This window comes from Pinus tabuliformis, chromosome 7 (assembly GCF_031772625.1).
Source record: "Pinus tabuliformis cultivar Carrire ecotype Pingquan chromosome 7, CPIR1, whole genome shotgun sequence".
NCBI lineage: Eukaryota > Viridiplantae > Streptophyta > Pinopsida > Pinales > Pinaceae > Pinus > Pinus tabuliformis.
The window spans coordinates 1,227,261,765-1,227,276,572 of NC_142293.1; positions in this window are offsets into that span (position 1 = coordinate 1,227,261,765).

Sequence of the window (14,808 nt, forward strand, 5' to 3'; positions counted from 1 at the left end):
CTTGCTGCGATCAATTTGAGGGCCCCAAATTATGTTTGGGTCCAAAGATCGTGCTATGAAACAAGATATGTAATTAAAAATGGCCCCAAGTGTAAGAGAAATAAAGATAAAAAAAAATATTGAAGGTCTAAATGGTGGGAAGGAGCTCATGACCAACACTATACGATATACAAAGAGGAAGAGTCCTAGGGTAAGAAAGAACTAGAAGATAAACTTGAAGCTGATATTGCCAAAGAAAATGCATCAAAGGCAACAAAATTCAATCAGGAAAAAATGCATGTCAGTGAGGATTCTTTGGACTCCGTGAAAATGGAAAAATAACAAACTCTTGTGTAAAACATATCCCCTTCAAAAACCACAAGGAATAATGTTGGAAAGACTTCCAACATTAAGTCTTTCAGATAAGTCTTTGATAGCCGACATGAAAGACTTATGCAGATCAAACACATTTACATTCCATTTTTCACTATTTTTGTTTTGATTTAGTCTAAATTCTTGTTTTTCTTGGTGAACTACTTTTTCCTTTCTTCTCAACTTGAGTCCAATTTGAGTTTTATGTAGATTTCGACGGGTCATTCTTCGGCAAGTGCATGTTGTTGTTCTTGAAGTCTTTCTCATCTACTTGATCTGCATAAGTCTTTCCTATCGGCTTATTTCTAGAGCCTAACCTTGTGGGCGTCGAAGAAAATTGACCCCATGACCTTCAACCAACGAGGTGCTTTTAGGAATGAGAACTTGACCAATTGTGCTAACCCTCGAGACTCCATTATGAAGTTCTTAATGTTGGAAAATTAGAAAGGAAGAAATATTTTCTTTATGTTGATAATTACTTGTGATATTCTTATTTTCTTATTAGCTTTCTTGTGTTCTTCTTTTAACTTAGTTCATCAAGCAATTACCAATAACCATAACACACACAAGATGTAGGCGGAAAACCAGGGAAAAACTCTTATCTAGGGGAAAACCCAGTCAAAATTTCTTCCTTTAATAGTTTCATGAGATGATCCAAGACTCCTTGACCTAGACACAGACTTCCTCTAATCACCAAGTCAACCCTTCCTTTCTTCTACAGATGATAACCTTCCAACAACAACTTCGACCTAGTACTTCGATCTTGCAGTAGTAGAATTTCGATCTCCCCAACAACAGAACTTCGACCCAACAACAAAACTTCGATCCAACAGAACTTTGACTTCTCCAGAAGCCTACCTTGTCCCCAGTAGTAACCCAATAACTTTATATGAATGAGATAGAGATAGCCCAAAACTCGATCTTGTCTTTCCCAAAAATTCTCCTCCTCCTTCTACAATTTCGCACTTTTTCTACTGCTCCTTGTGTATCGAACTTGTGTGAGTAGATACTCCAAATAATCGAACTGCGCTATATATATAGCCTCTTCTGGAGTTCGAATCACCCTCATGTAGGCCGAATTGATTAGGTAAGGGCCGACTTGGTGTAGAGGTGTCAAATAAATTATTTTACTCAATAGTAATTATGTTTACATGATTCAAAAGCCCAAGAAGGGTTTCATTAAATGGACAATGGCTCTAATGACTTAATATAAAACCTAGAAGTCCTTAATGGGGACTTTGACCTAAAACATTATGACCAAAGCATGAAACCTATGCTTTAATAAGTCATAATAATAATAATAATTTCTTTTCCTTTCTTTTGATAAATACATTTCATTATTACTCAAATACAATTATGAAGACCGAACCTAGTTACATTCTTCAATACTCCCTCTTAACTAGGGAGGTATTCATATATATACAAGTACATGGAATATCTCAAAACACATGAACCATGAAGAGTTTAGGCACTCATGGTGCCACAAACTAGATTCCTAGCCAGGGAAATCTATCCAGGTGGGACTAAGATGGACTAAAGCTTTCAACTTGTCTAGGTACCATCAGGCTTACTTGCTAACCATCAACCCACGGAACTAGGTGTGTAATGCAAGGTTAGAGCTCTATGAGAAATGCCACCCTCCCTACTTCGTGAAATAGACATCAGCACATAGTATCACCAAATGTCCTCCTAGGCAATGTGCATCACACACAAAGCCTCAACACATAAAATCTCTCATGATCAAATAGATCGGTGACATCAAGCATGCTTCCAAAATTTTGAGATATTTTCCTGAACAATCACAACCCCAATTAGTGACAACCTTTCAAATGTACATAAGTAAACAAAAAATTCAAGGTATTTATACATCTAGATGTTGCTTCACAAATGATCACAATAGGACTTAGAGGCTTTCCAAAAGCATCTTGACAAAAGATTCCTCAATCATATAGATTCCTTTCCTACTTCACATGCAACATCATATTCTACAATAAGATCTTGCTTCCCTTCTTTCAACATCACCTCAATATACATTCTCCAATTTCTTCTTCAAGGTATCCATCATGACTATAATATGCCCTCCCTCTCAACTTGGGAGATATACCCTTTCTTTTATCGGTGACATCAAGCATGCTTCCAAATTTTTGAGATATTTTCCTGAACAATCACAACCCCAATTAGTGACAACCTTTCAAATGTACATAAGTAAACAAAAAATTCAAGGTATTTATACATCTAGATGTTGCTTCACAATTTATCACAATTGGACTTAGAGGCTTTCCAAAAACATCTTGACAAAAGATTCCTCAATCATATAGATTCCTTTCCTACTTCACATGCAACATCATATTCTACAATAAGATCTTGCTTCCCTTCTTTCAGCATCACCTCAATATACATTCTCCAATTTCTTCTTCAAGGTATCCATCATGACTATAATATGCCCTCCCTCTCAACTTGGGAGATATACCCTTTCTTTTATCCAGGCTCCCTCTTAACTAAGGGAGATCAACTTATTTTCCATAACATCTTGAAGATTATGTACCTGCAAAACTTAGATAGCAAGTACAACCAAATACATATATAGAAGCATGAAGTTAACTATATCAGAATCGCACAATAATGGAAAAATTAGACTTTAGACATCAAATACCTAAACTTACTTAGGTTCATAATCAACAAGAAACACATACTTCCATACTTCTAGCTCGGGTTTTTGTCACAAACCCTAGATCACATCAGTAACTCAATCAAGATATCAGTCTCATTATATCTAGGGCCTCAATATTACTTTCAGACTCTACTATTACATATTTGCAAACCCTAGAAGAAATTCAAACAAGCATAGTTCTACAATGCATCCAACAACTTTAGAATTAATCTATTAGACTTCTACTAGGATTTAATGCAAACCTTAGATTCCATCTTTGAGACACTCAATCTTAGATGTCAACAAATAAAACCAATCACAACACAATCCAATATGATCAAATTCTACTAGGGTTTTTTGTAAACCCTATAATTTATCATCATAATGGAAACACTATCACCATATCCTAGAATATCAAACTTCTACCAGGGATTAGTTACAAACCCTATAATTTACATACTATCAATGATTAGGTTAGCGCATATCCATATCTAGGATTTCATAATCATGCACAAACATATCAATATTGATTAGGTAAGCCCAAGACACAAATATCAATACATTTAAAGTAAAAAATATAACTATCTTGACCAAGATAAGGTTTTGATCAGACAAACAAACATACACCTAGGGTTTCATTCCCAGGAGATTACTCTCGAAATATAAGAGTTTTGCTCATAAACCCTAATTTACCAAAACCTCAAGGTCTAGGAATATATTACCATCCAAACCTAAAGGACCATGGCTTCCATAACAATACTAAAACTCCGAACATGACAATATCATCAAAACCCCAAACATCAAAAGAATAGTATTTTCTAGATTTTATCAGTAACTCAAAGTAGACTAGGGTTTTCACATTAGAATTGATATACCCTTAGGTTAAGGTTTTACAGAGAAAGTTTTAGGGTTCCATAAACATGATGATTTTAATGAGGTTAGATTCAATCTAATGATTAATCACCCGAATAATAATATTTAAGATTCAAAGGTCCTAGACATAACACTTGTTAGTAATGTAAAGCAGATTTATTAGAATGAATGAATATACCTTTATCACGAAGATAACAAGGCTTATGGTCTAAGACATACCTTTGAGTTTTTTTCTAGACAAACCTTATAGGGAATCAATTCCAATAGAACTTCTATCATGCTTTGTCTTGTGAGGTTTTCTCCATAACCCTTGATCATTGAGCAAGCCTTTCCTATACAAGGAAAATATTATAAGAAATGTTATTAGCATCTAATACAAACACATTTAGATAAGAGAAGGAAACCAAATATAAAATATAATACAAGGAGCAAGATACTTATCTTTGGAAAAGTGGTGAGGGCTCCCTCTTAATCCACTCTCGAGGGATACCTATAACTATGTCAAAAAAATTGAAAAATATTTTTCCAAAGCATGTTAGACCTACAAGTACTAGAAATCAAAACATAAGGGAAAACAATTCAAAACTTAGAATAGAAGGATATGTAAGGGATAGAGTCCCTAAGAGTCCCTAGAAAATAGGTCTTTGACTTTGGATCCTTCCATCTTATTCTTCTTTGGTGAACCTTCGTTGAAAATGTTTGCTTGATCCTTATCTCTTCTTTTATTCCTTGGATTCTCAGGACAATTAATTCTATAGTGACCTATCTTATGACAATTGTAGCATTCAATCTTGGATAGGTCCATCTTCTTCTTTGGCCCTTTGGACTTCTTGAAGGTTCCTTTATTCTTGTGATGAGAGGAATAAGAATTTGAGATTTTATCTTCTTCACTCTCCTTGTTGCTTACTAAAGATATTATGATAGGATGCACTCCATAATTGCTCGAATGTAGAAGTATCATTCCAAATATCTTGAGCGGAATCTATGTTGGATATATATGGGATGAGGTTATCCTTTATTCCATCCACTATTAGATTCATGGCCAATATTTCTGTTTCTCTAAACTTTTCTTTCTCTGCTTCACTTGATTCATCTATAGGCTTCTTTACTTTTCATTTGACTAAATTCAAGACTTTATTCTTCTTGAGGATGAGATCTATCCTCTTTTTCCATGCCCTGTAATTGGAAGCTCCTTCTGATTTGTTTTCTCCCTTCAATGAGTTAGACACGGTTCCTGAAGATAATAGGCTTCTCTCCTTATATGATCCCTTTTTCTTGATGACCCTTATTCAAATTCTTAAGACTCCTTATTCTCCTTTCAATAGATATTCAAGCTGCCTTTTTCCTTCTTCTTCACCTTAGTTCTGATACCATGTTGGAAAATCAGTAAGGAAGAAATATTTTCTTTATGTTGATAATTACTTGTGATATTCTTATGTTATTATTAACTTTCTTGTGTTCTTATTTTAACTTAGTTCATCAAGCAATTACCAATAACCATAACGCGAGGATCAAAGACACCAGATGTAGGCGGACAACCAGGGAAAAACCCCTATCTAGGGGAAAACCTAGTAAAAAATCTTCCTTTAATAGTTTCACGAGATGATCCAAGACTCCTTGACCCAGATACATACTTCCTCCATTGATCCAAACTTAAACAAAAACGCAAAAACTTATAGATATGATCATAAACACAAAGATGCAACAAAAAACACTTCATTTCATTAATAGAAAAATATTGAACTATGCTTACAAACAGAATGGAAATAAGATAGCTCGGGCAATGGTAGTTTATCTCTAAGAAGAGATGTGGCGGATACATGCCTTTGAATTGTGTTACAATGAGGTTCAAGGGCCTATTTATTATTGGAAAACATGAGAAAACCTTAAACAAACAAAACCATAACCCCAGGAGATGTAACACCAAGAGTTTGTGGGCCCCATTGGGGTTAGTTGGGCAGGAACTTCCCGGGGTCGTAACTTGGTCATATTATCTCTATTTGGTGCGTATGATACCTTCTTGGAAAGTTCTCTCTGAGTACTATAGGTCTCACCACAGACCCTTGCCTATGGCTATGGGCCTGTCGTGAACCCCAAAAAAAACACCATTTAGGCGGTCAAAACTGCTCCAGAAGTTCAGGACCTGAAAAGCTGCTAAAAATAGTAAACACTGAAATGAACAAGGAAACAAATGAAACTGACGAGGGGTCTAGGTGGAATAGGTAGGTGGCCACCAATATCCACCCAGATAATTCCTCCCCCCTTAGGAAGCAATGGTCCCCATTGCGTGCAGAGCCTCCATGAGGTGAAGAAATTTCTGTTGAACCTGGTCCTTGGTGAACCACTTGCCCTGGTGAAGGAGTTGGCTTACTTTGACAACTCGATATAGATGTATCCTATGTTAGGGAGTGTTCTTGACTTGTGTGTCCATGATTTGATCAGTTGTGGCTTGTTCCATGCAGTTCGGGTTGAGCTCTGTTGGTGTGAAATGTTCTGCAATGTCAGATGTGTCCAACAATGGTGGAAAGTATGGTCGAAGGCGATCTACATTGAACACTGGGTGCAGACCAAGGAATGGTGGGATGTTGAGCTCGAAGGCATTGTCACCGATGACCTTGCTGATGGTGTATGACCCATATCGGAGCGGGCCAAGCTTGGGGTGGGGTCCAAAAAGGCGCTCCTTCTACAAATGTAGCCAAGCTTTGTCGCCCACCTCGAACTTGTGTAACACTCGATGTTGATCATGGCGCTACTTGTACTTAGAATTGACTCTATCCAATATATCATGGACCTGCTGGCAGATGTGTTGAATGCACTAAATGATTTTGTTAGCCCTTTCAGCTTCAGATTGAGCATGAGTCGAATCTACCTGAGTGGTTGCAAATGGTATGGCCACATTAATGGGGCATAATGGATGAAATCCCAGCCCTGCCTGAAAGGGGTTGTCGCCTGTTGAGCTGTGGAGAGCTCTGTTTTAACTTTGTTGGACATAGGGGAGACTTTCATCCCACGTGCATGGATGCTTCGATTTGTACATGCGCATAATGTGTACGATCATCCTATTGACAACCTTTGTTTGGCCATCAATTTGGGGATGGAAATTCGTGGACTTAGTAAGTTTTGTATCCAACATTGACCAGAGACTTGACCAAAATGAACTCAGGAATATGTTGTCTCGATCTGAGACAATGGACTATGGGATCCCAAAGTGTACCCACACTCGCTCAAAGAAGATCTTAGCAGTGGCCTCTGCTATGATACTCTTCTTGCAGGCTTCCATGATGGCCATCTTAGAGAATCTGTCGACGACCACGAAAATGCAATCGTTGCTGTGCTTAGTAGAAGGAAGGCCCGACATGTAATCCATGGAGACAAATTCCCAAGGCCAGCTAGGAGTAGGTAGAGGAGTATACAAGCCTTGCTTCTTGATGGTTGGTTTGGAAATGGCGCAGGTGGTGCAGGATCTAATGTACTTCCCAACATCTTGACAAAGTTTCGGACAATAAAAATACTTATGCAATACCGCCACTGTTTTCTCTACTCCTAAATGTCTAGCGACCTGACTGTATTGCATCTCCCAAATCATCTTTGCACACTCACTTGAAGGAACACCGATGTGTCCCAGGTGGCATAACAATGCATCCTAAAGGTGAAAATTTAGAACTTGCTTCCCTTCCAGGAGTGTATGGTATATGCTGCCAAATTATTGATCTGAAATTAAACAGGAACGCAACAAATTATAGATATAACCATAAATACAGAGATGCAGCAGAAATAACACTTCCTTTCATTAATATCAAATAATGAAATATGCTTACAAACAGAATGGAAATGAGACTAGCTCGGGCGATGGTAGCTTATCTCTGAGAAGAGATGTGGTGTCTACATGCCTCTGAACTCAGTTACAATGAGGCTCAAGTGCCTTTTTATAATTGAATAATAAGAGAAAACCCTAAACAATGAAAACCCTAACCCGAGGAGATGTAACACCAAGAGTTTATGGGCCTCGTTGGGGTTAGTTGGGCAGCCAACTTCTTGGGGTCGTAACTTGGTCATATTATCCCCATTTGACGCACATGATACCTCGTTGGAAATATATCTCCGAGGACTACAAATAAAAACATGATTTCAATAACATCACTCAGAATATTGCCAAAAAATGTTGTTTAGGGCTTCAAAACGGCTCCAAAAGTTCAGGAACCGAAAACTGCCAAAAATAGTAAACTGTGCTACGATTAAGGAAACTGAAAAAAATGACAGAACAATGGTGGGGGTCCAAGTGGAATAGGAAGATGGCCACCAATATCCACCTGGATCATTCGTTCCCCCTTAGGAAGCAATGGTCTCCATTGCGTTGAGTTCCTCAATGAGATGAGGAGACTTCTGTTGAACTTGGTCCCTAGTGAGACATTTTCCTTGGTGCAGGATTTGGCCAGCTTTGACAACTCGATATAGTTGGATCTTCTGCTGGCGAGTGTTCTTGATTTGCGTGTCCATGATTCGATCAGTTGCAGCTTGTTCCATGCAGTCTGGATTTAAATATGTTGGTGTGAGCTATTTTGCAATGTCGGATGTGTCCAATAATGGTGGAAAGGATGGCCGAAGGCAATCCACATTGAACACTCAGTGCAGGCCAAGGAATGGGGGAATGTTGAGCTTAAAAGCATTATCTCCCACAACCTTGGTGATGGTGTATGGCCCATATCGAAGCGGGCGAATCTTGCGGTGGGGCCCAGCGAGGCGCTCCTTCTGCATATGTAGGAAAACTTTATTGCCCACCTGGGACTTGTGTGGCACCCGATGCCGATCATGCCGCTGCTTGTACTTAGCATTAGCTTTGTCCAATATGTCATGCACCTGTTAGAGGATGTGTTGAATGTGCTCAATGAAGCTATTTTCCTTATTTGCTTCAGACAAGACATGAGTCAAATCTGCCTGAGTCGCTGCAAATGGTATGGCCACATAAATGGGACATAATGGCTGGAATCCCAAGCCCACCTGGAAAGGGATGTGACCAGTCGGGTTGTGGAGAGCCTGGTTGTAGTTGTGATAGACATAGGGGAGGCTTTCATCCCATGTGTGTGGATTCTTTGAGTTGTACATGCGCAGAATGTGTACGATCATCCTATTGACGACCTCTGTCTGGCCGTCAGTTTGGGGATTGAAAGCTATGGACTTAGTGAGCTTGGTGTCCAACATCGACTAGAGAATGGATAAAAATGTACTAAGGAACTTGCTATCCCAATCTGAGATGATAAACTATGGGATCCCAAAGTGTATCCACACTCATTCAAAGAAGAGTTTAGCATTGGCTTCTGTGATGATACTCTTCTTGCAGGCCGCCATAATGGCCATCTTTGAGAATCTGTTGACGACCAAAAAAAAAGAGTCATTGCCATGCTTAGTAGAAGGAAGGCCTGACATGTAATCCATGGAAATGGATTCCCAAGGTCGACTAGGGGTAGGCAAAAAAGTATAGAGACCTTGCTTCTTGATGGTCGATTTGGAAATGGCGCAGGCAGTGCAGGATATGATGTACTTGCCGACATCATGTCAAAGATTCGGCCAATAGAAATAATTCTGCTATACTGCCACCATTTTCTCGACCCCGAAATGCCCAGTGGGCCGATTGTAGTGCTCTTCCAAAATCAACTTCACACACTCGCTTGAAGGAACACAAAGGTGTCCCAGATGGCATAACAGAGCATCCTGGAGGTGAAAATATGGAACTTGCTGACCCTCCAAGAGCGTGTGGTATGTGTGGCCGAATTCTGGGTCGCTTTTGTAGAGATGTGGCCAATCAGAAGTCTCATGCCCACAAGAGTTGATCACGGTGGTTAACGCCATGATCGGCGGTTGACTGAGGTAGTCTACCACATTATTTGTGCTAACCTTCTTTTACTTGATATTCAAATGGAACTGTTGCAGGTATGTGGACCACTTCTGATGGCGATCATTTTGCAACTTCCCTTGCATCTGTATGAACTGCAGGGGTTGGTGGTCTATGTGGATGACTGTTTCCTTCCCCAAAATGTAATGCTTCCATTGTCAGTCGACCTGAACAATGGAATACATCTCTTTGTCATAAGTGGGATACTTTTGGACTATATCTAAAAGTGTCTCACGATGATATGCCACTGGATGTCCCTGTTGAGTAAGGAATTCCCCAATAACATAGTCAGAGGCATATGTCTCGATCTCAAATGGTTTTTGGAAGTATGGTAATGTGAGCACTGGTGCAGAGTAGAGGTGATGTTTCAACTCTGTGAATGCCTTCTGTTGGGATTTAGACCAAAATATTTTTTCTTTCGCTCCTCCTTTGGTGACTTGACTCAAGGGCCAAGTGATATTAGAGAACCCCAACATGAACCTGCGATAGAAGTTGGAAAGACTGAGAAAGCTATGAAGCTATATCAGAGTGGTTGGGGCTGGCCAATCCCGAATGACTTGGATCTTGGCTAGATCCACATGCACCCCCTGTTCATCAATAATGTATCCTAGATACTGAACCCGTGTCATGCCAAAAGTGAATTTCTCCAAATTGACACACAACTTGTGTTGCCGCACTGTTTGGAGAACCTATCGGATGTGGTGGAGGTTCTCTTCCCAACTCTGGCTAAAGATTAGGATGTCATCCAAGTATACCAATACAAATGAGTTGGTGAATGGTTACAATATGTCATCCATCAACCTCATGAAGGTTGCAGGAGCATTCATCAACCCGAAAGGCATAACCAACCATTCTAAAAGAGCCTCCTTGGCTTTGAAGGCAGTCTTCCACACATAAGAGCGTTCAATAGGTACTTGGTGATATCTAGACTTCAAGTCGATCTTGCTGAAAAATCCCCCCCCCCCCCCCCCTTGAGTTGGTCCAAAAGGTCATCAATCCGTGGGATCAGGTACCTATTTTGGACAGTGATCTTGTTCAGCGCCCGAGAGTCAATACATAGTCTCCAAGTCCCATCCTTTTTCTGTACCAACACAATCGGGCTCCCACAGGGTGATGAATTTGCCTCTTGATTTCATTATTCTCTAGAATAGAGCACCGATAGATTGGTCCATTGGGTGACGACGCACCTGGGGTCATATCGATGGAGTGCTTGACCTGACAGTGCAAAGGCACCCTTGCGAGGGAGGTGAAGATGTCCTCGTACTCCTCCATGACCTTTTCCATATGTTGTTGTTGTGCGAAGGGGCCCTTTCTGGAGGTCGTGGCCACTGTCTTCTTCTTTCCTTGAGGGCATATCATCAAGAAAACAAATTTTCTAGTTTTTGAAGTGAGCTCACTACATTTTTTGCACTAACCAGAGAGATGACGGTAGGCAGTGCTACCTCTGGTATCCTGTACATCTTATTTCCCAGTGTAACAATAACAAGCGAGGCCTAACTCATACACATCATGTCGTTTCTACAAGTATGGTTGGCCTAATAATACATCACAAACATCAAGGGGAGCAACGTCACATAATACCTCATCTGTGAAGGGCTTGATGTTGTATGGAAGGCGACATTGTTGGCTCACGCGCAGATCTCATCCTTGGTGAAGCCACCGGATGGTGTAAGGTTGTGAGTGTCCTGTGGTCGGTAAGCCCAGCCACTTCAAGAGCTCTGTTGTAATGAGGTTCTTTTGTCTCTCGATGTCGACAATAAACTGTAGTGGGGAACCCTTTACCCACATCTGGGAGTGGAAGAGACGCTCCTCCTCCTCTGGATCTTCGGGCTCCTCCTTCTGGATCTTTGTGGTGGCGACGATGGAGTTGGGCTTTGCATCAATAATCTACTTCCATTTTTCATTCCCCTTGTCAGGTTCTGACTCAGAGTCAGAACATGCATCTGATTCTAAAGCCTTCAGCTCGGCCACCAATGACTGCTCCGCCCAACACTCACTTATGTTGTGAGTAGAGCTCTTATGGAACTCACACCACTTTCCCATGTCCTTCTTCGGCTTCGCAGTGTTGTCCTTTGCTTGTGGCCTTGGCGGGTTGTCCTAGGCCATCCCACCTTGGCTTTGTCCTTTGTTCTACGGTTTGGGGGCACCTTTCCCTTGCTTCGGATTTGCATATCCAAAGTCTCGCTTCTTCTATTTAAACTTCTTCTCGATATTGACGACGTATCGGTACGTTGTGTCGAGCAAGGATATGTCCAGGAACTCCATCTCATCCTGGATGTATCTATGTAGGCAGCCATGGTACTTGAGTAACAAATGTTTCTCAGAATCTTTGATACCCAACTTCGTGCAAAGGGTATGAAAAACATTGGTAAAATCCAACACATGTTGGTCCCTTCCCTGTCGCAGCATGGTCCTCGTAGCTCTCGACAGGGTAGTACTACTCCTTGATGGTGTCCCGAAATGAATTCCAAGTGGGAGGGCTGAAAACAGTGAGGTCGTACTTTCATCCTTCTTCTCACACTAGGTTTTCCACCAGTCCTTGAGGTGGGGGGAAACTTTGAGAAGTGAAAAAATAACCTTTTATCCCGTGGAAAAATCATGAACAAAAAAATATCCTTCTAGCAGATTCAACCATTTATCTATCACGTCTGCATTTATTTCACCCTCAAATATGGGAATGTCAAATTTTACTTGTACCTTAAAAGATGTGGAGCCTCTAGAGTGGATGTTGGATGTGGATGCGTCGCCGGTGGGCAACCGTTGAATGATATGGGCAAAGTTATACATCATCGCGTTCCTTTGTTTCTTGAGGGCCTCCTCGAGCAATATTTTGATAGGATCTCCTGGTCCCTCATCCTTATTTTCTTCCTCCATGGGAGGCTGTCAGGATTTACAAGGCTGGTCTTGCAAAGGTTCGACCAGTTCGAACCCTAGCTCCTTATATCCCGACCTCGTTGGGGACATGAGAAGAAAAATCGAGAAAGAGCAGACCATTCTAATACTGCTAATATGAGTTTAAACAAAAACACAACAAATGATAGATATAACCATAAATACAGAAAAGCAGCAAAAATAACACTTCCTTTCATTAATATCAAATAATGAAATATGCTTACAAATAGAATGGAAATGAGACTAGCGCAGGGGATTGTAGCTTATCTCTAAGAAGAGATGTGGTGGCTACATGCCTCTAAACTGAGTTACAATGAGGCTCAAGCACATTTTTATTATTGAATAATAAGAGAAAACCCTAAACAACCAAAACCCTAACCTGAGGAGATGTAACACCAAGAGTTTATGGGCCCCGTTGGGGTTAATTGGGTAGCCAACTTCCCAGGGTTGTAACTTGGTCATATTATCTCCGTTTGACGCGCATGATACCTCATTGGGGGTCCAAGTGGAATAGGAGGGTGGCCACCAATATCCACCTGGATCAATTTTGGATCACTCTTGTAAAGATGCGGCCACTTCGATGTCTCGTGTCCACAAGAGTCGAGCACAATGATCAACGCCATGAAAGGTGGTCAGCTGAGGCAATCAATGACATTATTGGTGGTGCCCTTTGTATACTTAACGTTCAAATGGAAATGTTTCAAATAGGTGGACCATTTCTGATGGTGATCCTTATGCAATTTCCTATGTGTTTGTATGAATTGTAGAGGTTGGTGGTCTGTGTGGATGACCGTTTCCTTCCCCAGAATGTAATGCTTCCATTGACGGCAGGCCTGCACAATGGAATAGATTTATTTCTTGTAAGTGGGGTAATTTGAAACTATGTCTGAAAGTGTCTCACTGTGGTAAGCCACTGGATGCCCATGATGAGTAAGAACTTCACCAATAGCATAGTCAGAGACATCTGTCTCAATCTCAAATGGTTGTTGCAGGTATGGTAATGTGAGAATTAGGGCAGAACATAGGAGATTCTTCAACTCGAAGAACGCTTGTTGTTGGGTTTCTAACCAAAAAAAAATTGCTTTTACTCTGCCCTTGGTGACTTGACTTAAAGGCCAAGTGATATGAGAGAACCCCAACACGAACCTACAGTATAAATTGGAAAGACCCAAAAAGCTGCGGAGCTCTTTTAGAGTGGTTGGGGTTGGCCAATCCCGAATGACTTGTATCTTGGATGGCTCCACATGTACACCCTTCTCCTCAATGATGTACCCTAGATATGTAACCTGGGTCAGGCCAAAGGTGCATTTCTCCAAGTTAGCACACAACTTGTGTTTTCACAGGGTTTGAAGGACCTATCGAATATGACGAATGTTCTCTTCCCAACTTTGGCTGAAGATCAATATGTCATCTAAATACACCACCATGAATGCATTGGTGAAGGGTCACAATATGTCTTCCATTAGTCTCATGAAGGTTGCAGGGGTGTTCGTCAATCCGAACGACATGACCAACCATTCGAAAATTCCCTCCTTGGATTTGAAGGAAGCCTTCCACACATTAGATGGTTCGATAGGCACTGGGTGATAACCTGACTTCAAGTCAATCTTGCTGAAATATTTGGCCCCCTTGAGCTGGTCCAGAAGGTCATCAATCCATGGGATTGGTTACCTATTCCAGACATTGATCTTGTTCAGCGCCCGATAGTCAATACAGAGTCTCCAGGTCTCATCCTTCTTCTAAACCAGTACAATTGGGCTCCCATAAGATGATGAGCTTGGCATGATGTGCCCTTTTTGAAATAGTTCCTGAATTTTCCTCTTGATCTCATCGTTCTCTAGAACAGAGCATCAATAGATCGGTCCATTGGGCAGTGGCGTGCCTGGGTTCATATCGATGGAGTGCTTGACCTAACAGTGCAGTGGTACCCCTGTGGGTGAGGCGAAAATATCCTTGTACTCCTCCACGACCTCTTCCATCTGCTGCTGCTGTTGGATTCGTGGGCCCTGACCCAGGTTCAACATTAGTCAACTAAATGAATCCCTACACTACTGGCCCTTTCGGCATCATCCCGTAGAGTGCGGACCGAAGTCTCACCCGAAGCAGTATGGGGGATGCTGGAACCAAGTTTCTGCACCCTGAGATGGTCATG